The 21540-nt window shown below is 35.3% G+C and overlaps 1 long non-coding RNA gene across 1 annotated transcript; it reads left to right on the top strand.

Moving 5' to 3' along the window:
- The first annotated feature begins 250 nt into the window (after positions 1-250).
- LOC138903593 (uncharacterized) lies at positions 251-4102 on the top strand. The gene is made up of 3 exons (XR_011412896.1): positions 251-477; positions 1956-2049; positions 3861-4102. It is a non-coding gene; the product is annotated as an uncharacterized lncRNA (long non-coding RNA).
- The last annotated feature ends 17438 nt before the right edge of the window (positions 4103-21540 follow it).

Raw genomic sequence — 21540 nt, 5'->3', positions numbered from 1 at the left:
GGATTAGTAACCGTTGCAATAGATGGTGTATTGTTACGATTTTAACCGTTACAAAAAATTATTGGAACTACCGGGACACTTAGCAACCGAACCGTTCCGATAGAGGTATCTATGGTAACGGTTATATCTATTGTTACGGTCATTAATTCCCTCCTTATTTTTCACCCAAATTTTCTATACCCGCTAAAATTAAAGGGGCCCACAATCTGATTTTCAATTTTTATTTTTTAGCTTTTATATCTAATAAAATACTAAACCCCTAATTTTAGTTTTTATATCGGAAATAACGAGGAGATACAAAGGCGATTTCGGACTCGATCTCCTCCAGGCAATTTCGGACTCGATCCAAGCTCATCCATCAACAGTTTCTCCAAATCTGAAAATCGTTAATTGGAAGGCTTAATTTCGGACTCCAGGCTCAACAACAGAGGCGGCGTGCTAATTAATCCTTTAGAGTTTCTTCAAATCTGAAAATCGGTAAACAACTCTCTCCTTTCGAGTTTTGATTTCTAATTTCTTGTTCTTTGTTGCAATTAAGTATGCATAATGGCCATCGCAAATCTAATTTGATATCTTAACTCGTGTGGGTGTTGAAGGCTTAATTTTTAGCAGTTTTTTTAATTTGTTTTTGTTTAAATTTCTGGGTTGTGTTTTTGTTTAAATTTTGGTGTTTCTGTAAGTTTCCTTCACATTATTTTGATAGTGAATGAAAAGGGCTTGTTGTTTAAATGGATGATATAAGCCGCGTGCAACTGAAAATGATTAGAACTTGTGTTCGTTGAAATCAAGCTGTCGAAGAGATGGAGTTGGTTACAGTGAGTTTATGCAAGCAGTGTCATCCATTTGTTAATTGGAAGTCATCCACATTCTTAAAGGCCTCTGAAAAATGGCACTTCTTTCTAAAGGGACTGAGAATAGTCATTCTCCCCGTGAGGTATTGCATTTCGTCAATAGAGACAGATAGTTTCATCTCGGGGAGAATTTGGATTGTTTATTCTCTTGATTAGCCTTACATCTCTCTGTAATTAGCTAATAACTCATTAAGATCCTTAAGCTGATCTCTTAGCTTTCCTTATTAACACCTGATCATTAAGCTATGGTCCCTTAGTAAATTGATCATCTTTCTCCTCCGACTTGGTTTCGCTGAGCTCTCCTGATATATGATCCTAAAATCCAAATAAAACTATATGAGTTGAGTTGCTGGTCAAATTGCTAGTCAATCCACATGATGGCAAGAAGAGAAATAGTGAGCAGTAACAAGTAAACAACTTTTTCTTAAAATGGTGAACAAGACAAGACAGAGAAGCTGATTCTTTCTCCAATTTCTTTAGTAGTAACAACTATACCTAATATAAGGGAAGCATAACTGAAAGGGATATGCCCATAGATTACACAAAGCAGACTTAGAAACATGTAGAAAAATAGGAAGTGGACTCATCAAGCTACTCTCTTAAGAAAAGAGAAAAAGTTTAAACTGGAAAATTACAGAGAACAACAGAAACATTTTAACAGTAGGCCGGCACTGCTTTGTTTCTTTCTTCATGGGTATCTCTCTATTTGTGGTCCTACTTTACATATGTATATAAAAAAAGTGAAAAGTTTCAGTTGCAATCTTGATATCTGTATCTCTAGTATTTTTTAGATGTAATAAATGCATATGGGTTTGTTCTATATGTGTGTTAATTACATGCTTTATACATGTATAATGCCATCAGTTTTCTCATACTATCATATTCTTGCGACTAAACTGCACAATGTAGCTAGTTGTAGGGAGGTGTGCTAGGATGAAATAGCTGTGTGCGACGTCTCTTATTGGTTACATTAGTTGATTATTTGTTCTGCTAGACATTTTAAACATCTTTTGAGGTGTAATATCTTATTCTAATAGAAGTTCCCTGAAAAGCAATTATATGTCATCAATTTTTTCCTAACACTTTGTATCGTGATTAATCCAGGCAGCTGTGACTTCAGCTGGGCTTTACTATTGGAGTGCTAAATTATCTGGAAATTACTTCGGCCCATTTGCTTCTTGGATTACTGGGACTAGGGGTGAGCAATGACTTGTTAGTCTCAAATTTTGGTCATATTCTTGGGTTCATTAACATTGTTTTTGGTTGTGCAAGAATCCTTGTTGATATTTGTTGATACCTGCAGCAATTCAGCCATTGTCTGATGACTCTGCTACTCTTCTTTTTGACTGATTCATTCATCTCTTTTTGTCATATCATTTCTGCCATCTTGGAAAATCCCATTTGGCATTTTGATTTAAAATATTATCATGTTGCTCTCACAAATAATATTGACATACCTTTCACTTACTATAAGCTTACTGCAGCCCATGTATTTTCATTAATTGCTTTGAACTCTTCTTCTCTGCCCTGTTTTCCTCTATATTCTTGGTCTTCTCCTTGTTTCACACTTACTGATTCACTCACTGAAAGTGACAATCAGTAGAGAGATGGAATAGGGGTATAAATAAAAGTGAGAACAGTTGTAAATGTAATGTGATTTATAAGCAGATCCCTGTGAATTCTTGAATCATTTGTCGAAAATTTATAGTGTCAGTTGTTAGAACAGTTGTTGGCGCCCGCCTCGATGCCTTGCTTCGTTTCTTTGGATTTTTTCCCACATTAGGCTGATGAACAATGCTTGATTTTATTGGTATTGAATTATAGTTTGGAACTTGAGTATTAGTACCCAAAATCGCATGATTAGTAGCACTTGTTGATGAGGAATTTAAGTTTCCAAAGTTGTTAAAATTGTTATCGGATCCCAATGATTTAGGCCAGAGAAGATCATTGTTGTAAAGAGAATTTGCTGAATCTTGGAAATTGGAGTTGAAATTTTGTGAGTCATGAGGAGGATCAAAGAGAGTGGGTTGGTGAGAAAGAAATTGTGGGAGTGGATTTGATGAGATTGAACCAAAATGAGCTGAAGAATTCAAGAAAGTTGAGATTGAGCCCCCATGTGAATCATACTCTTCATCACCACCACCACTTGAAGATTGCACACTGCCACTATTTCCAGAATCCATCACTCCTATTAGGAACAAAAAAAAAGGAAAGAGATAGTGATAGTTGAGAAGTTTGGAGAAAGAGGGATTCTGTCATTTTTCAATAAACTTGTGTTCTTGGAGGCGTTCTAAATATATATATGTGCTTAAACTGATTTTTGCTCATTTGGGTGTCATATAATTGTGTCTTTTTTCAATAAAGTTGTGATCTTGGAGGTGTTCCAAAAATATATATGTGTGCTTAAACTGATTATTGATTGTTCAGTTGGTGGTCATTTACGAAAATTACCACAACTTCCAAATGCTGAAAACGTGCAAATATGGTGAAATCATAAACTGTTGCATGCTCAATTGAGGTGTCCTGTGCTTCAAATTGCCCACGGATGTCACAGAAGTCTATCACTTGGAGTAGAAATCTTACTCTCATGATTTTACTTTCTAGGGTGGAGTTATATCAGTTTTGTGTGTGTATATTTGTGCTTAAACTGATTTTTGATTGTTTGGATGTCATATAATTGTGTATTTTTCAGTAAACCTGTAATCTTGGAGGTGTTGTAAATGTTTGGAAATATTACTCTGTTGATTTTAGCTTCTGGGATGGAGTTATATCAGAGGGGTGTGTGTGTATGTGCATTAACTGATCTTATGGTTATTTGGGCGTGGAAATATTGTGTCCTTTTCAATAAAGCTTGAAGGTGTTTGTAAATGTTTAGGAATCTTACTCTGTTGATTTCAGCTTCTGGGATGAAGTTATATTAGATTGTTTGTGTGTGTATATACAATATAAAGCTGTGATCTTTCTAATACTTTTCTCAGGGATAATGACTTTATTTATACTCTTTTGTAGGTGGAGTAGATGAAGAAATGGAAGACGGAGGCAGTGATGAAGATACTTAAGAGAATTTTGAATTGTTGATTGTTGTAGATGCATGTGGCGGTTTCTAGGAATGTTTGTTATCAAAACATTTTAAAACTTTTAACTCTTGAAATATCAAATGTATGTACTTGGTAATATTTTATCTATGGATTTATTATTAGCTTGTTGGACAATTTGGATTATGAATAGTTTTATTTTATTATTTATATAAATTTTAGTGTTTTATAGTTTATTGTATATATATGTAAATCTTTATTTACAACAGGGGGCAATATGTTCAATTCAATTAAACTGCTACAATAGCTGACATAACAGTTTCCATAGGACATGCAAATCGTTCCAAAATAATCTAAAAACCGTTGCAATAGGTAGTTCAACCGTTGCAATATCTTAAAGAAATCGTTGCCATTTCTATAATAGCCGTAACGGTTTAATAGATATAGTTACGATTAATGACCGTTGCATTTAACGTTATGATAACGGAAATTAACCGTTGCAGTAGATAAGAATAATCGTTCCAGCAGGAAGAGCGAAAACCGTTGCGATAGACTATACTATAGCAACGGTTATCTGAACCGTTCCAAAACCCGTTCCATAAGCTCTATAGGCACGCCAGCTTGTGGAACGGGCGCTGAACCGTTGCAATACATCTATGGCAACAGTTTACCTATCTGTTGCAACGGTTTTCCATGCGTAGCCATAGGTAAATTTTCCAGTAGTGATTTATTCTTCAACCTTCAAGACTCAACTTAAGGCGGTAAGATGAATTCTTAGAAATCATAGATCACTTCTAGGTATTCAAGAAAGGTGATAAGTTTAGGCTTATTGTTCTTGTTATTCTAAAGGGTCGGGTTTCACAATTTATCTCTTGTTTTTAATTCTCTATCAAAGGCGATTAGTTCTTCGTTAGCTAATTGTTGTTTTTAGGATTCAACTTCAAGAATAGACTTCTTAAATTCAAGAAACTCTATCTTGAATTCAATCTATCTTTAATTTCCTGTCTTCTTTTTTTTCTCTACTTTGTTTTAGCTTCCACACGTTTCTTGATTTTCTTTAGTAATATTTGAATCCCCTATCGTATTGTTATCAACACCTATGACCATGGTTGATACCGACAATTAAGCCATTGCAAATGCATTCAAGCAATTCCTAACTTTCACATTCCAAAATATAATTGAACAATTCAAAACACTCAAAAAATATGCCACCCAACATCAAAGACCGACTCGTTGTCAATAAGCACTTTCGACTTGCACACTCACCCAAATAAGAGAAGTTTAATAATGTTAGCTATCCGTCATGGAATCACGTACCCTCTCCAAAGAGCAAGAGAATATGTAGTCCACACATTCAAATATAAGTCAAAGATACATTCAAATGTAAGTCAAGGACATTATGAACAAAAATCAATCGCTCACTCTCACAAGAAAATCCATGTGCATCTGGAGGTCATACCATAGGCTTGTCCGTAGTGTATGTCTCTACTAATCTAAGCTTTCAAAGTCTGAGATCAATTAGGTCTTTATGGGTTATAATGTATGCTAAGGGGTAGGTATGATAAATTCTTGGGTATAGTGACTAACCCTCCTAAGCACTTCAATCACTACACTTAACTTTCAAATACACTCTTTATGGCTTAATTAAGCACTGCACGAAACAATATACAATTTGGCTATTCTTTATTAAGCATAACTATACATTCACTAGCCCGGATTAAGAGTAATAGGAGGTGTATTCTCTCTCTCTCTCTCTCTCTCTCTCTCTCTCTATATATATATATATATATATATATGTATATATATATATATCTTTTTGGCCTTTCTATAGTTCCACTCAAAAGCTACCCCACTCTCACCTTACTTTCTTAGCAACTTAAGTGTTTACGGAAGTAAAGGTTCAAAAAAATTTAATTAAGAACAAAATGGGAATCCACTTGTAATGTGGGTGCCAAAGAAAAGGCTTATAGGCTCAAATAGGTTATCTAAGGATAATTTTATTTATGGTGGCATACTAGCTCAATGGACAATCAAAGAAATGCCTACATCATCTCCTAGACTCACAAAGCTCACTTAATTTGCTTCAACTAACGCATAGGGCAAGTTCTAGACTAACACAGGATAGCACAGATTACAATCAAGACCTCACATCACACAATGCACATGACCCCAGTCGGGATGATTCTATTACAACTCTCGAGTTAAAGCCAGTAATCACATAGTTAAGAAATATTAAGCAATAAGCACTACATGAACAATGAGTTAAGAAACTGAGAGAAGGTGTTAAAGACAGGCTATTCAATCTTTTTACGGCATCAAATTTCATCAAAACATGCCGTGATGATAATTTGTATGATAAGGCATATCTATGCTAGCATCAAACAGGTCAAAAGGCATATAGGAGCACTCAAGTTTTCTTCTCTCGATTTCCTATAAATAAAAATATACGGTTCAAGTTACATACCTTGAAAAAGAACTGATGCCCAAAGAAAAACCAAGGGGGTTATTATCTACCTACGACTATCTAAAAATAAAGTATTTATTTGGATTTTTTCAGTGGATCTTAATCCCTCAAGAAATCTATCCACGAGATCCATTGTCGGAAAAAGTCTAATTTTTTTTTTATCCTTAAATATTTTTTCTTCAGTTAAACTAACACAAATAAAATATCAAAATTGCCCAGACAATCTCCTCCCCCTACACTTAAAATTGTGCATCGTCCTCAATGCACACCACAAATGATAAGAGGATAAAAAACTCGTTGGAAGGCCAAAGGCTGAAGCACTAGCAGTTCATGGGGTACTCAGACTTCTCCCAAACATAGTCCTTTATACAGGTACCTTACACTTAGTTCCATTCATCTAGCTTACTTTTATTTCCTTCCAATGGCTTAACGTCCCATGCTCCTAGAAAATAAAAAAATGGCACTAGCAAAAATAACACAAGAAGAAAAACTAATTTAGAAAAAAAAAAAAAAAGCAATAAAATTGGGTTGCCTGCCAATAAGCGCCTAATTTAACGTTGCGGCACGACGTGAACTACTTTTTGCCTCAACTTCGAACTTATAAATTTGGATCCTAAGTTTTGATTCTGCTCTATGATCATGCTCTTGGGGAGATACAGATGGTTGCGAGCCAAATATTAAATAATTCTTTATGCACTTTTTGGCTTTCAGCTGAGGAGTGTCACCTTGCCTAGATGTCTTCGAGAACTTCAGAATATAAGGCTTATCTACCTCTTCCCTTGACTCCTTTGTATGCTAATAAGGATCCATTCCCATTTCACCATCAGAACACAAGGTAGAAAAGTGTTTGAAATGAGGCATGACATGCTCAAATACATGAACAGCAAGACGTCCAACATCCTTGATGAGTGGTGATTTTACCATTTATTTTAGTCTCTTTTCTTTAGTTTTTGCATCCGTTAATTTTAATATGAGGTTGTTTATAGTGTGTATTGCTAGTTTTTCAGGTAAATGATGCCATGAAGAGAGTTGAATTCAATTGAAGTTGAATTGAGCAAAAAAGAGTAAAAAAAGTGCAAATTCCTTCGGTGATTCCTCATCTACGGAACACTGTGCGCTTATGTGAACTCGCATCTGCGAGTGGAAGGCCGCATCTGTGGAAATCTCAATCTCCAGCTGGGATCGTATCTGCGGTCGATAATCCGCATTTGCAGAATCGTTTCCGCAGCGACATGTTCCGCATCTGCGGAGAAGGAGACTCCCCACAGGTTTCGCAGCTGCGTATGAAAGTGTGCTTTTGTGGAGTTGCACCTGCGATGGCTTATTTCGCAGGTGCGGCCAATGGGCATCAAACATGGGCAACTTGGGCATTTCACATTATCTCCATTCCAAACCCACAAATACATGACCTAGATTATTGGAAACAGATCTTTGGCACATCTTTGGCCAGTATCTGCACATCTTTAACATCTCTTGAGAGAGAATACAAGTTTTGGAGCTAGGGTTCTTGAACACACACTTGGGTCTTGATGATTTGAAGCTTTTGGTTGAGAATTTCTTACCCATTTATGTTCCTTTCTCCATTTCCTTGCTTTATATTAAATATCTAAGTGTGCAGTATCTTTTTCAATACTTAAATCTTGTTTATGGGAATATTCATATTTAAAGAGTATATTAAATATCTTGTTGTGCTTATGTATTAAACGATTTTTATTTATTAAGAAGTGAATTGTTGTTTTTTTAATTATTCTTATTCTTTAATATTTTCAAAGGGATCAGCTAACCCTAGGACTCGCCCATTCACTTCGAATTAATTTTGGGAAAGATAATTTGAGATTGGGAAAGATTAATAAACAAGAACTTGAGGCATTAACCCTCACTTTATAGATTCTATCTAGGGATAGGATTGAACTACTTGTAGCCATATTCGGGTGTGCTTAATCTCTTAATTGTTTTGGGAATAATTGAATTAGGAAGTCTTGTTAGTCTTCGGAAGAAGCTAATGTAGAATTATTACCCGAGGCTAATTAACATAAACTCGCTCATATTTGTAAAATCGTAAAATACATTGGATCGTTACTTAAGTGTAACTCCCATTGCATCCATGCTTGTAGCCATTGATTATTTTACTTTCTTTCTAGGTTAGTTTATATTTTCGCATTTAGACATAAATATTTTCTCAAAACCCTTTTAAGTATTTGTTCAGCATAATAATTGATAATTCTCTTACACGCCTAATCGCCTATATATTATTCTCTGTGGGATTCGACCCCGACTCATAGTTCGGTATATTATATTGCATGCAATCGTGTCCATTTACTTTTCAGTAGTGGATTTGGACGTCATCAAAATTCTTTTTAAAAAAAACAAAAAGTATAAAGTAAAAATAAAAATAAAAATATATGAAATCTTGAGAAAATTAGAGAGGTACTTGAAGGTAGTTCTATGTTGGTAACTAGATGTCAATAAGGACTATGTGGTTTACAAAGAAGCAAAGTGCAAAAAGAAAAGATAAATGTGAGTAGCGTTCAAGGAGGGTGTAGTCACTTGTATCCCAAATGCTTATCCTACCCTTCCCTAAGCCTATATTACAAGCTTAAAAAGTCCTTATGGGATCTCCAATCGAATGTTCTTGAATAGGCGGCGAATTAAAATAAGGGCAAGCTTATGGCATGATATTTTGTAACACTTGAAATTCTTTGTTGAGAGTAAGTGTCTTTGTGCATTTGTCCCTTGTGTTGTTATTGTAAATATGGTAATTTTGGGACTTTCATTCTTGTGAGGGTACATGGATTATTATGGATTGGTGACATTGATAGATTCCGAATTGAGTAAATTAAGCATATGTAGTAGACTAGTGCTTTTGAGTCACTTCTTGAGGCTTGGTTGTTGTCACTTGAATATTTTGAAACACCATTGCATTCTTTAGATTGTTTTAAATTAGGGAGTTATTTGTTTGAGATTCACATACTTGACCCTAATTATTAGTACCAACCAAAGCCATAAGTGTTATGCTTAATTGGAAAATATGATTTGGAAATGATAGCGATACTAATTGTGCTTTAAATAGTAGAGCCTCATTGAATTTATGGTTTTGATTTGTTTGAGGACAAGCAAAAGCTTAAAGTTGGGGGTGTTGATGAGTGGTGATTTTACCATTTATTTTAGTCTCTTTTCTTTTGGTTTTGCCTTTGTTAATTATAATATGAGGTTGTTTATGGTATGTATTGTTTCAGGTAAATGATGCCACGAAGAGTGTTGAATTCAATTGAAGTGGAATTGTGCAAAAAAGAGTAAAAAAAGTGCAAATTCCTTCAGAGTTTCCGCATCTGCGGAACACTGTACGCTTATGCGACCTCGCATCTGCGAGTGGAAGGTCGCATCTGTGGAAATGTCAATCTCCAGCTGGGATTGCATCTGCGGTCGATAATCTACATTTGTAGAATCGCTTCTGCGGCGACATGTTCCGCATCTACGGAGAAGGAGACTCCCCACTGGTTTCGTAGCTGCGTATGAAAGTCCGCTTTTGTGGAGTTGCACTTGCAATGGTTTATTCCGCAGGTGCGGCTAACAGGCATCAGACCTGGGCAACTTGGGCATTTCACATTATCTCCATTCCAAACCCATAAATACACGACCGAGCTTATTGGAAAATGATCTCTGGCACATCTTTGGCCAGTATCTGCATATCTTTAACATCTCTTGAGAGAGAACACAAGTTTTGGATCTAGGGTTCTAGCACACACACTTGGGTCTTGATGATTTGAAGCTTTTGGTTGAGAATTTCTTATCCATTTATGTTCATTCCTTCATTTTCTTGCTTTGTATTGAATATCTAAGTGTGTAGTATTTTTTTCAACACTTAAATCTTGTTTATGGGAATATTCACATTTAAAGTTTGGATTAAATATCTTGTTATGGTTATGTATTAAACGATTTTTATTTATTATGAAGTGAATTATTGTTTCTTTAATTATTCTTGCTCTTTAATGTTTCCAAAGGGATCAACTAACCCTAAGACTCGCCCATTAACTTCGAATTAATTTTGGGAAAGATAATTTGGGGTTGAAAAAGATTAATTAATAAGAACTTGAGGCATTAACCCTCACTTTATAGATTCTACCTAGGGATAGGATTGAACTACTTGTAGCTATATTCGGGTGTACTTAATCTCTTAATTGTTTTAGGAATAATTCAATTAGGAAGTCTTCTTAGTCTTTGGAAGAAGCTAATATAGATTTATTACCCTAGGCTAATTAACATAAACTCGCTCATATTTGTAAAATCGTAAAATACATTGGATCGTTACTTGAGTATAATTCCCATTGCATCCATGCTTGTAGCCATTGATCATTTTACTTGGTTTCTAGGTTAGTTTATATTTTCGCTTTTAGACATAAATATTTTCTCAAAATCCTTTTATGTGTTTGGCTTAGCATAATAAGTGATAATTCTCTTACACGCCTAATCGCTTACATATTGTTCTTTGTGGGATTCGACCCCGACTCATAATTGGGTATATTATATTGCATGCAACCGTGTCCATTTACTTTTCAGTAGTGGATTTGGACGTCATCAAAATTTAAAAAAATAAGTAAAGAAAAAAAGAAAAGAAAAAATAAGTATAAAATAAAAATAAAAATATATGGAGTCTTGAGAAAATTAGAGAGGTACTTTAAGGTAGTTCTATGTTGGTAACTAGATGTCAATAAGGGCTATGTGGTTTAAAAAGAAGCAAAGTACAAACAAAAAAGATAAATGTGAGTAGTGTTCAAGGAGGGTGTAGTCACTTGTATCCCAAATGCTTATCCTACCCTTCCCTAAGCCTATATTACAAGCTTAAAAAGTCCTTATGGGATCTCCAACCGAATGCTCTTGAATAGGCGGCGAATTAAAATAAGGGCAAGCTTATGGCATGATATTTTGTAACACTTGAAATTCTTTGTTGAGAGTGAGTGTCTTTGTGCATTTGTCCCTTGTGTTGTTATTGTAAATATGGTGATTTTGGGACTTTCTTTCTTATGAGGGCACATGGATTATTATGGATTGGTGACATTGATAGATTCCGAATTGAATAAATGGAGCATATGTAGTAGACTAGTGCTTTTGAGTTACTTCTTGAGGCTTGGTTGTTGTCACTTGTTTATTTTGAAACACCATTGCATTCTTGAGATTATTTTAAACGAGGGAGTTATTTGGTTGAGATTCACATGCTTGACCCTAATTATTAGTACCAACCAAAGCCATAAGTGTTATGCTTAATTAGAAAATGTGATTTGGAAATGATAGCGATGCTAATTGTGTTTTAAATGGTAGAGCCTTATTGAATTTTCGGTTTTGATTTGCTTGAGGACAAGCAAAAGCTTTAAGTTGGGGGTGTTGATGAGTTGTGATTTTACCATTTATTTTAGTCTCTTCTCTTTAGTTTTTTCATCCGTTAATTATAATATGAGGTCGTTTATGGTGTGTATTGCTAGATTTTCAGGTAAATGATGCCATGAAGAGAGTTGAATGCAATTGAAGTGGAATTGAGAAAAAAAGTGCAAATTCCTTCAGTGATTCCGCATTTGCGGAACACTATGCGCTTATGCGACCTCTCATCTGCGAGTGGAAGGCCGCATCTGCGAAAATGTCAATCTCCAGTTGGGATCGCATCTGCGGTCGATAATCCGCATTTGCAGAATCGCTTTTGCGGCGACATGTTCCGTATCTGCGGAGAAGGAGACTCCCCACAGGATTCGCAACTGCGTAAGAAAGTCCGCTTTTGTGGAGTTGCACCTACGATGGTTTATTCCGCAGGTGCGGCCAACGGGCATTAGACCTGGGCAACTTGGGCATTTAACATTATCTCCATTGCAAACCCACAAATACATGACCTAACTTATTGGAAACAGATTTTTGGCACATCTTTGGCCAGTATCTGCACATCTTTAACATCTCTTGAGAGAGAACACAAGTTTTGGAGCTGGGTTCTTGCACACACACTTGAGTCTTGATGATTTGAAGCTTTTGGTTGATAATTTCTTACCCATTTATGTTTATTTCTTTATTTCCTTGCTTTGTATTGAATATCTAAATGTGTAGTATTATTTTCAACATTTAAATCTTGTTTATGGGAATATTCATATTTAAAGAGTGGATTAAATATCTTGTTGTGCTTATGTATTAAACGATTTTTATTTATTATGAAGTGAATTATTGTTTCTTTAATTATTCTTGTTCTTTAATGTTTCCAAAGGGATCAGCTAACCCTAGGACTCGCCCATTCACTTCGAATTAATTTTGGGAAAGATAATTTGGGGTTAGAAAAAATTAATTAACAAGAACTTGAGGCATTAACCCTCACTTTATAGATTCTACCTAGGGATATGATTGAACTACTTGTAGTGATATTCGGGTATGCTTAATCTCTTAATTGTTTTAGGAATAATTCAATTAGGAAGTCTTGTTAGTCTTCAGAAGAAGCTAATATAGAATTATTACCCGAGACTAATTAACATAAACTCACTCATATTTGTAAAATCGTGTAATACATTAGATCGTTACTTGAGTGCAATTCCCATTGCATCCATGCTTGTAGCCATTGATTATTCTTTCTAGGTTAGTTTATATTTTTGCATTTAGACATTAATATTTTCTCAAAATCCTTTTAAGTGTTTGGCTTAGCATAATAAGTGATAATTCTCTTACACGCCTAATCGCCTATATATTGTTCTCTATGGGATTTAACCCCGACTCATAGTTGGATATATTATATTGCATGCAACCGTGTCCATTTACTTTTCAGTAGTGGATTTGGACGTCATCAAAATTTAAAAAAATAAGTAAAGAAAAAGAAAAGAAAAAAGAAGTATAAAATAAAAATAAAAATATATGGAATCTTGAGAAAATTAGAGAGGTACTTGAAGGTAGTTCTATGTTGGTAACTATATGTCAATAAGGGCTATGTGGTTTAAAAAGAAGCAAAGTGCAAAAAGAAAAGACAAATGTGAGTAGCGTTCAAGGAGGGTGTAGTCACTTGTATCCCAAATACTTATCCTACCCTTCCCTAAGCCTATATTACAAGCTTAAAAAGTCCTTATGGGATCTCCAACCGAATGTTCTTGAATACGCGGCGAATTAAAATAAGGGCAAGCTTATGGCATGATATTTTGTAACACTTGAAATTCTTTGTTGAGAGTGAGTGTCTTTGTGCATTTGTCCCTTGTGTTGTTATTGTAAATATGGTAACTTTGGCACTTTCTTTCTTGTGAGGGCACATGGATTATTATGGATTGGTGACATTGATAGATTCCGAATTGAGTAAATGGAGCATATATAGTAGACTAGTGCTTTTGAGTTACTTCTTGAGGCTTGGTTGTTGTCACTTGTTTATTTTGAAACACCATTGCATTCTTGAGATTATTTTAAACGAGGGAGTTATTTGGTTGAGATTCATATGCTTGACTCTAATTATTAGTACCAACCAAAGCCATAAGTGTTATGCTTAATTGGAAACTGTGATTTGGAAATGATAGCGATGCTAATTGTGTTTTAAATGGTAGAGCCTTATTGAATTTTCGGTTTTGATTTGCTTGAGGACAAGCAAAAGCTTTAAGTTTGGGGTGTTGATGAGTTATAATTTTACCATTTATTTTAGTCTCTTCTCTTTAGTTTTTACATCCGTTAATTATAATATGAGGTTGTTTATGGTGTGTATTGCTAGATTTTCAGGTAAATGATGCCATGAAGAGAGTTGAATTCAATTGAAGTGGAATTGAGAAAAAAAGAGTAAAAAAGGTGAAAATTCCTTTAGTGATTCCGCATCTGCGGAACACTGTGCGCTTATGCGACCTCGCATCTGCGAGTGGAAGGCCGCATCTGGGGAAATGTCAATCTCCAGATGGGATCGCATCTGCGGTCGATAATCCGCATTTGCGAAATCACTTCTGCGGCGACATGTTCCGCATCTGCGGAGAAAGAGACTCCCCACAGGTTTCGTAGCTGCGTATGAAAGTCCGCTTTTGAGGAGTCGCACCCGCGATGGTTTATTCCGCAGGTGCGGCCAACAGGCATTAGACCTGGGCAACTTGGGCATTTCACATTTTCTTCATTCCAAACCCACAAATACACGACCTAGTTTATTGGAGACAGATCTTTGGCCAGTCTCTGCACATCTTTAACATCTCTTGAGAGAGAACACAAGTTTTGAAGTTGGGGTTCTTGCACACACATTTGGGTCTTGAAGATTTCAAGCTTTTGGTTAAGAATTTCTTACACATTTATGTTCATTTCTTCATTTTCTTGCTTTGTATTGATTATCTAAGTGTGTAGTATTTTTTCCAACACTTAAATCTTATTTATGGGAATATTCATATTTAAAGTGTGGATTAAATATCTTGCTGTGCTTATGTATTAAACGATTTTTATTTATTATGAAGTGAATTATTGTTTCTTTAATTATTCTTGTTCTTTAATATTTTCAAAGGGATTAGCTAACCCTAGAACTCGCCCATTCATTTCGAATTAATTTTGGAAAAGATAATTTAGGATTGGGAAAGATTAATTTACAAGAACTTGAGGCGTTAACCCTCACTTTATAGATTCTACCTAGGGATAGGATTAAACTACTTGTAGCCATATTAGGGTGTGCTTAATCTCTTAATTATTTTAGGGATAATTGAATTAGGAAGTCTTGTTAGTCTTCGGAAGAAGCTAATATAGAATTATTACCCGAGGCTAGTTAACATAAACTCGCTCATATTTGTAAAATCGTGAAATACATTGGATCGTTACTTGAGTGTAATTCCCATTGCATCCATGCTTGTAGCCATTGATCATTTTACTTGCTTTCTAGGTTAGTTTATATTTTCGCATTTAGACATAAATATTTTCTCAAAACCCTTTTAAGTATTTGTTCAGCATAATAAGTGATAATTCTCTTACACGCCTAATCGCCTATATATTATTCTCTGTGGGATTCGACCCCGACTCATAGTTCGGTATATTATATTGCATGCAACCGTGTCCATTTACTTTTTAGTAGTGGATTTGGACATCATCAATCCTCTGTACCAATGACACTAGAGTCAACTAAATATGTATATTCAATGTCCTTGGTTGACTCTAGTATCACTTCTACAACATCGACATCATCAAATTCTAGTTGGTTAGGTTGTTGTTGTTCTACTCTAAACTCCTCCATTAGCACATCAATTTCCGCCTCTTATTCATGCTTTTTTTGGCTACTATCCACAATATTAGCTTGTTGAGCATTTAAAGCCTCAACCAATTGACTCACTTGAGCCTCCAAGTGCGAATAACCTCCTCTTGCCTTTGGATAATAGCCTCCTGCCTTTGTATTTGTAAATGTTTCTCATTATTTTGTTCTAGGAGGCACATTAACATGTCCTTGATTTCCTTTAGGCCAGCATCCTCAGGTTCTTTGTTCCTATTAATTTCACAACAAAAAGTAGAACCATCATAATAAGGGGTTGGGGGGAGGATAAGAAGTATAAGCACAACAATAAAAGTGACCATCTTGATCACCACACACATCACACATATTTCACACATAGGATTGAGTTGGTGCACATAAATCGCTCCCGAAAAATTTTGATAATTTTGGCACGGGTGTCCACAATAAGCTTTAGGAAGATCAAAAGTAGAACCACCAACATCCAAACTCCCATAATTCCAAGATGCCATGTTTCTCATTTTACAAATAAAATAAAATAAATAAAATAAAATAAAATTAATGTCCAATCTTAAACCCTAGCAATATTTACACCTACAACTACACCGTTAGTTCTCCGGCAATAGCATCAAAATTGGATCGCATCCAACTCTATTCCTAAAAAGGATAAGCAGTCGCTAAAATATAATCTGGTCTTAGAGTCTGGAGTCAAATCTCAGAGGGACCTAAGGCTTGGCTACAACAATTAAATATCGCTAAGAAATACAAGTTCAAATAATATTTTAGTTATAAATATTGTGAATTTTTTTCTAACTAATTAACTTACAAATATTAAAGTAGTAAAACTATCAAATCTTCACCACGACTGCTTGATGCAACCCTTCTTCTCTTGTAAAATCATTAATCTCCTCCATGATAATGTAAGGCCCCGTTGAACAATGCACGGGAATGAAAAGGAAACTTTTTGGCGGAAAATTATAATTTTGCGGTCCATTATGCGACCGCAGAATCGCTCTGCGGGTCGCATAATGGCCGCAAAAGTGAGCAGTAGAAAGGCCAGTCTGGGAAAAATTATGCGGTCGACTGTGCGACCGCATAACTGTTATGCGGTGCATTATATCGCATAACAGTTATGCGGACCGCATAGTGACCGCATACATAGACAATTGTTTTTGGTCATTTGGTCTGTATTTATGCGACCATTTTGCGGTCCGCATACCCGTTATGCGGTCGCATATGCGACCGCAGAACCATTCCAGAAACATGGAAGGGCTACTCTAGGGAGATGGATCCATATCCACACGCTGCGCGAAAAAAATCTCATGCCATATCAATATCGATATTACAATAACTGCACGATAGAAACCTCATACCATCATAATATCAATCCGCTCATAATGTCCTAATGTGCCATAGCCATATCAACCCAAATTAAGATCTCCACTTGAAGAATATATGTATATACTCACGAAATAATCAATAAGATGTACAATGACATAATAAATAAAGATACATCTCCGTTGCCTGCCTTAAAGGCTTATTATTGGTAGCTCTTAGGTATGTTCATGATATAAAGTATGACTATGGCTAAACCAAGTACATCAACATCTCAAGAATAGACTATCATGCAAAATAAAGATATGATAAGGCTAAACATGAACTCTAGCATGAATAAATAGGTTCACATAGTGATATAATCAATTAAAGCATAAGTAAAAAAGAACACACAACCAAACAAAGCGTAAAGAAGTCTAAAGTCTAGCCCAAGCACGAATAAACCAAGACAGCCACGTATAAGCTCCTAATTAGGAAGAAAGATTAAGGGAATTAATTAATGAATCAAGTTATCAATATATTTTCAAATCATGGCCTAAGGATAAGTCACAGAATAATGGCATATACCAATAGTAAATATTAGTATGAGCTAAGGTAGGATAAATTACACATACTGGCATGAACAAAGGATCCTTAAAAGTTCACATAGAAGTTAAGCTCTCGAAGCTCAATTTCCACACAACAAACATTCAGGAACTTGAAATTTTATGTGAAGACTCTATTATCCCTTTGCTTCACAACCTTCATGCCTAACTCTTTAATAGTTGCATATTGGGCACCCATAATCTATTAATTCCTTATTACATATTTATTATGTTTGGTGCTTCAACCTTCTAATATTGATTTCTAAGAATGTTATCCAATTCCAGGTTGCCACTTCTCCACTCTCTTCTTCCAACCTAAAATTACCAATATATATACATTCAACATAATCAGAGGATTCCACATACTTTCATTTTTTTTTTCATACCAATTTTTTTTAGTACCATTATATTTCTGTACTATAAATGCCTTCAGTAAATCCAAATATCAATTAGTCAATAATTCCCTACAGGAGAAACTTAAACAAAACGAATACAGGGGAGAAAACTTACCACAAGTCCATAAGAAATACAACAAATTCCATAAAGGAAATGGAGTAAAAGAGAGCATTATTTTTAATGAGGTAGTAGAGAAATATTGAGAAAAACTCATACTAGATGGCCAGAAACAAAGAGCAACATATAGAGTTGAGTAAGAAGATAATAATACTAGCAACTTTAAAGTTGGATTAGGAGGGTGTTTGGGCTAAGCTTATAAGTTGGTCAAACTAGCTTATAAGCATTTTTACTTATCTATGCATTTGGTAAAATTAAGAGCCCATTTGGATTAGCTGATTATAAATAGCTAATAAGTTTGAAGTGCTGAAAAGCATTTTAAGTGTTGAAACTGATTTTTAAAATAAGCATTTACGTGTTTGGATAGACGTGCTGAAAATGATAATAAGCAGTTGATATGTTTGGTAAAAAAAGTGCTGATAAGCTTTTCTCTTGTTAAAATGACTAAATTACCCTTAAAATTTTTACAAAAATTATGAATTAAAAAGTTTCTTTGTAGAGAAAATGATAAACAACGAATATGGAATGAAGAGAAAATTAAAAAAATTATTTTTGGAAAAATATATTGTAAATTAAAAAATATTATTAAGGATAAACTAGTAAAAGTCTTGGTCAAACTAAAAGTGCTTATAAGCTGAAAAGTCATAAGTTGGGGGTGATCAGCTCATGGCTTATGGTTGATTTTAACTTATAAGCACTTGGCTTATAAACACTTTGGATGTTTACCAAACACATAAAAAAGTCAAAACGTGCTTATAAGCCAATTTAACCAGCTTATAAGATTAGTCAAACACCCTCTAAAAGTGCTCATAAGAAGTGTTTATAAGCTAAAATAAGACAAAAGTCATAAGTTGGTCATCCCCAACTTATGATTTTTCAGCTTATGCGCACTTTTAGTTTGACCAAATTTTTTATTTTTCTATCCCTAATATTGTTCTATAGTCCTCGAAATACCCTTACTAGAATAAACCTCTAACCCACTCCATGACTTTACCCCCTCTCCTCTTCACGACTTCTTTTGAAACTCCAATATTGTGCCACCATCAAGAGCAATCAGGAATCTCTTCCGCTATGAAAAGTATTTCTCTGTTGTAAATCGCTCTTCATTTCCTTTACTTGCTAAAATTCGTATTTGTAAGAATGAACGTGAGTTTTGTATATACTGATCGATTGTGGTCTCTCCCTCTGGGGGTAATACCTGTGATCATTTAAATTCACTAATCACTAAAGAAAGGCCACTGCAATGATTTAAAAAGAAAGGTTTGTCTGGGTATTATCATCACTAATTGGAATCCTTCAAAGAGACTTTTTGCCTTTATCTTCGATATGTTACTGGCAGGTTGGGGTTGTGTACTACTAGGTACAATATGTTCTTTCACTAAAAGCGTTGGTCAAATTATTACTCTCTTCGTTTCAATTTATGTGAAAATATTTACTTTTTAATCCGTGCCAAAAAGAATTGCTTCTTTCCTTATTTGAAAACAATTTACCTTTATGCAATGATTTATAACCACAAATAATATATATGCCTCATTTTACACCACAAGTTCAAAAGTCTTCTCGCTTTTCTTAAGCCCCTTGCCCAGTCAAATGGGCTCAAATAAATTGAAACAGATAGAGTAATATTTATCTTAGCTTATAATCAAAATTTTAGTTATTATTACCATAAAGCTTATCATAAAATAAATTATATTTATAAAAAATGACCTTATCTAATTATTTTGCATTAAAAATAAAATGAGACACTTTTTTGTATTTGAATCAATTTGGAATTTAGAATCCGATAAAATAATTTCCTTATTAGTATAAGTAATATTAAGGACATTTAAGTCATTCTAACAGAAAAATTGCTTATCGACATTTTTTTACCAAATATTTAAATTGTTTACTATAAATTTCAGTACTTTTGTCCAAACACGTAACTGTTTAATTTTTAAATAAGTTTCAGCACTCTTTTCAATACTTAATACTTATCGGCTACTTTAAATCAGCTAAGCCAAACGGGCTCTAGGTTTTTTCTAATACATCTCCGACCTCATTTTCTCCTTATACAAACAAAATCAACTTTCTAAATCTCAAATATGAGACAAATGCACAATAAAGATACATTAGGAAACGATCAAAGAGACTTACAACAATACAGATCTGGAGAATTAAGAGTTATTCCTTGCTGCTTTCTCCATCAAGCTAAGGTGATATTTTGTGGCAACTAGTAAACCCAACTCCTCAATATGACAGTAACCAACTCAATTACTGATCTAGGTAGCAAACTCAATACTCAATAATGGAATTACAATGGGAATTACTGAGACAAATTAGTATCTAAAGATATAGACCATAAGGGAGATGAGAAGAACAGATACAGAAGGGGGATGAGAGGAAATCAGAGATCACTCATGATTTAAGTCTATCTTATTTCAACTACTACTTTCTTATTTATAGTTGTTGCTCTTCTAGAATTTGCTCCTGCTCACGCGTTCTCTAACCTAGCTGCCAAACAAAATCAGTTAGAACTTTTAGCGTTTTGCGAATTCTCGTGTTGCGCCTCATGTTTCCAGTTCTTGAGGATCCATGACGTGGCTGCTGACTAGGATAGCTGATTGGGCGTCGGAAGTGTTCATAACATTACCTCCATCCCCGAAAAGAACCTTGTCCTCAAGGTTCGGATTATCCTGTGATGGGGTAGTATCGCGTAAATGCTGTGACGTGACCTGTTGATCTGGGGATCCCACACATCTCTTAAGCACTGAAATAGGAAACACAGGATGAATCTGTGCAGCTGCCGGCAATTCCAACTTGTACGCAACAGGTCCAATTTGTTTCAAAACCTTAAAGGGCCCAAAGTATTTGCGTTCCAGCTTGTGCGACTTCTGAAGATGCAGTGAATGCTGACGGTATGGCTGAAGCTTAACATAACCCCAATCCCCGACTTGCAATGTGACCTCAGTCCTCTTGCGATCAGCAAACTTTTTCATACGATGTTGGGCCTGTAACAAATTCCCCTTAAGCTTCTCCAGAACCTCATCTCTGTGAAGGAAGTATGCCTCAACAAGCTCATGAGAACTGCTATGTTGAGTATAGTGAGCGAGAGTTGGAGATTCACGACCATATAGCACTTGAAAAGGTGACATCCCCACTGAAGTTTGGATTGAAGTGTTATACCAGTATTCTGCCCAATGTAGCGTGCCTACGCAATCCTTTGGAGAATCAGCCACATAACATCGAAGGTATTGTTCTACACATTTATTGAGAGCCTCAGACTGCCCATCCGTTTGAGGATGATAGGTTGTACTCATAGCCAAAGTAGTACCCTGAAGACGATGGCGCTCTTGCCAGAAAGAGTGCAAGAAACGAGGATCACGATCTGTGACGATGGATATAGGAGGGCCATGTAACTTAAGAATATTAGCAACAAATGCTTCTGCTACAGTGATGGCAGAAAACATGGCTGGTAAGGGAATGAAGTGGGCGTACTTGGAGAGTCTATCAACCACAGTCATGATAGTGGTCTTGCCTCGTGATGGAGAAAGACAAGTGATAAAATCCATTGTGATCTCTTCGAATACCTGCTCCAGAATAGATA

The sequence above is a fragment of the Nicotiana tomentosiformis genome, chromosome 12 (assembly GCF_000390325.3).
Source record: "Nicotiana tomentosiformis chromosome 12, ASM39032v3, whole genome shotgun sequence".
Classification (NCBI taxonomy): Eukaryota; Viridiplantae; Streptophyta; class Magnoliopsida; order Solanales; family Solanaceae; genus Nicotiana; species Nicotiana tomentosiformis.
Note: the sequence above shows the minus strand (reverse complement) of the source record. Positions and strands in the feature narration are given on the sequence as shown.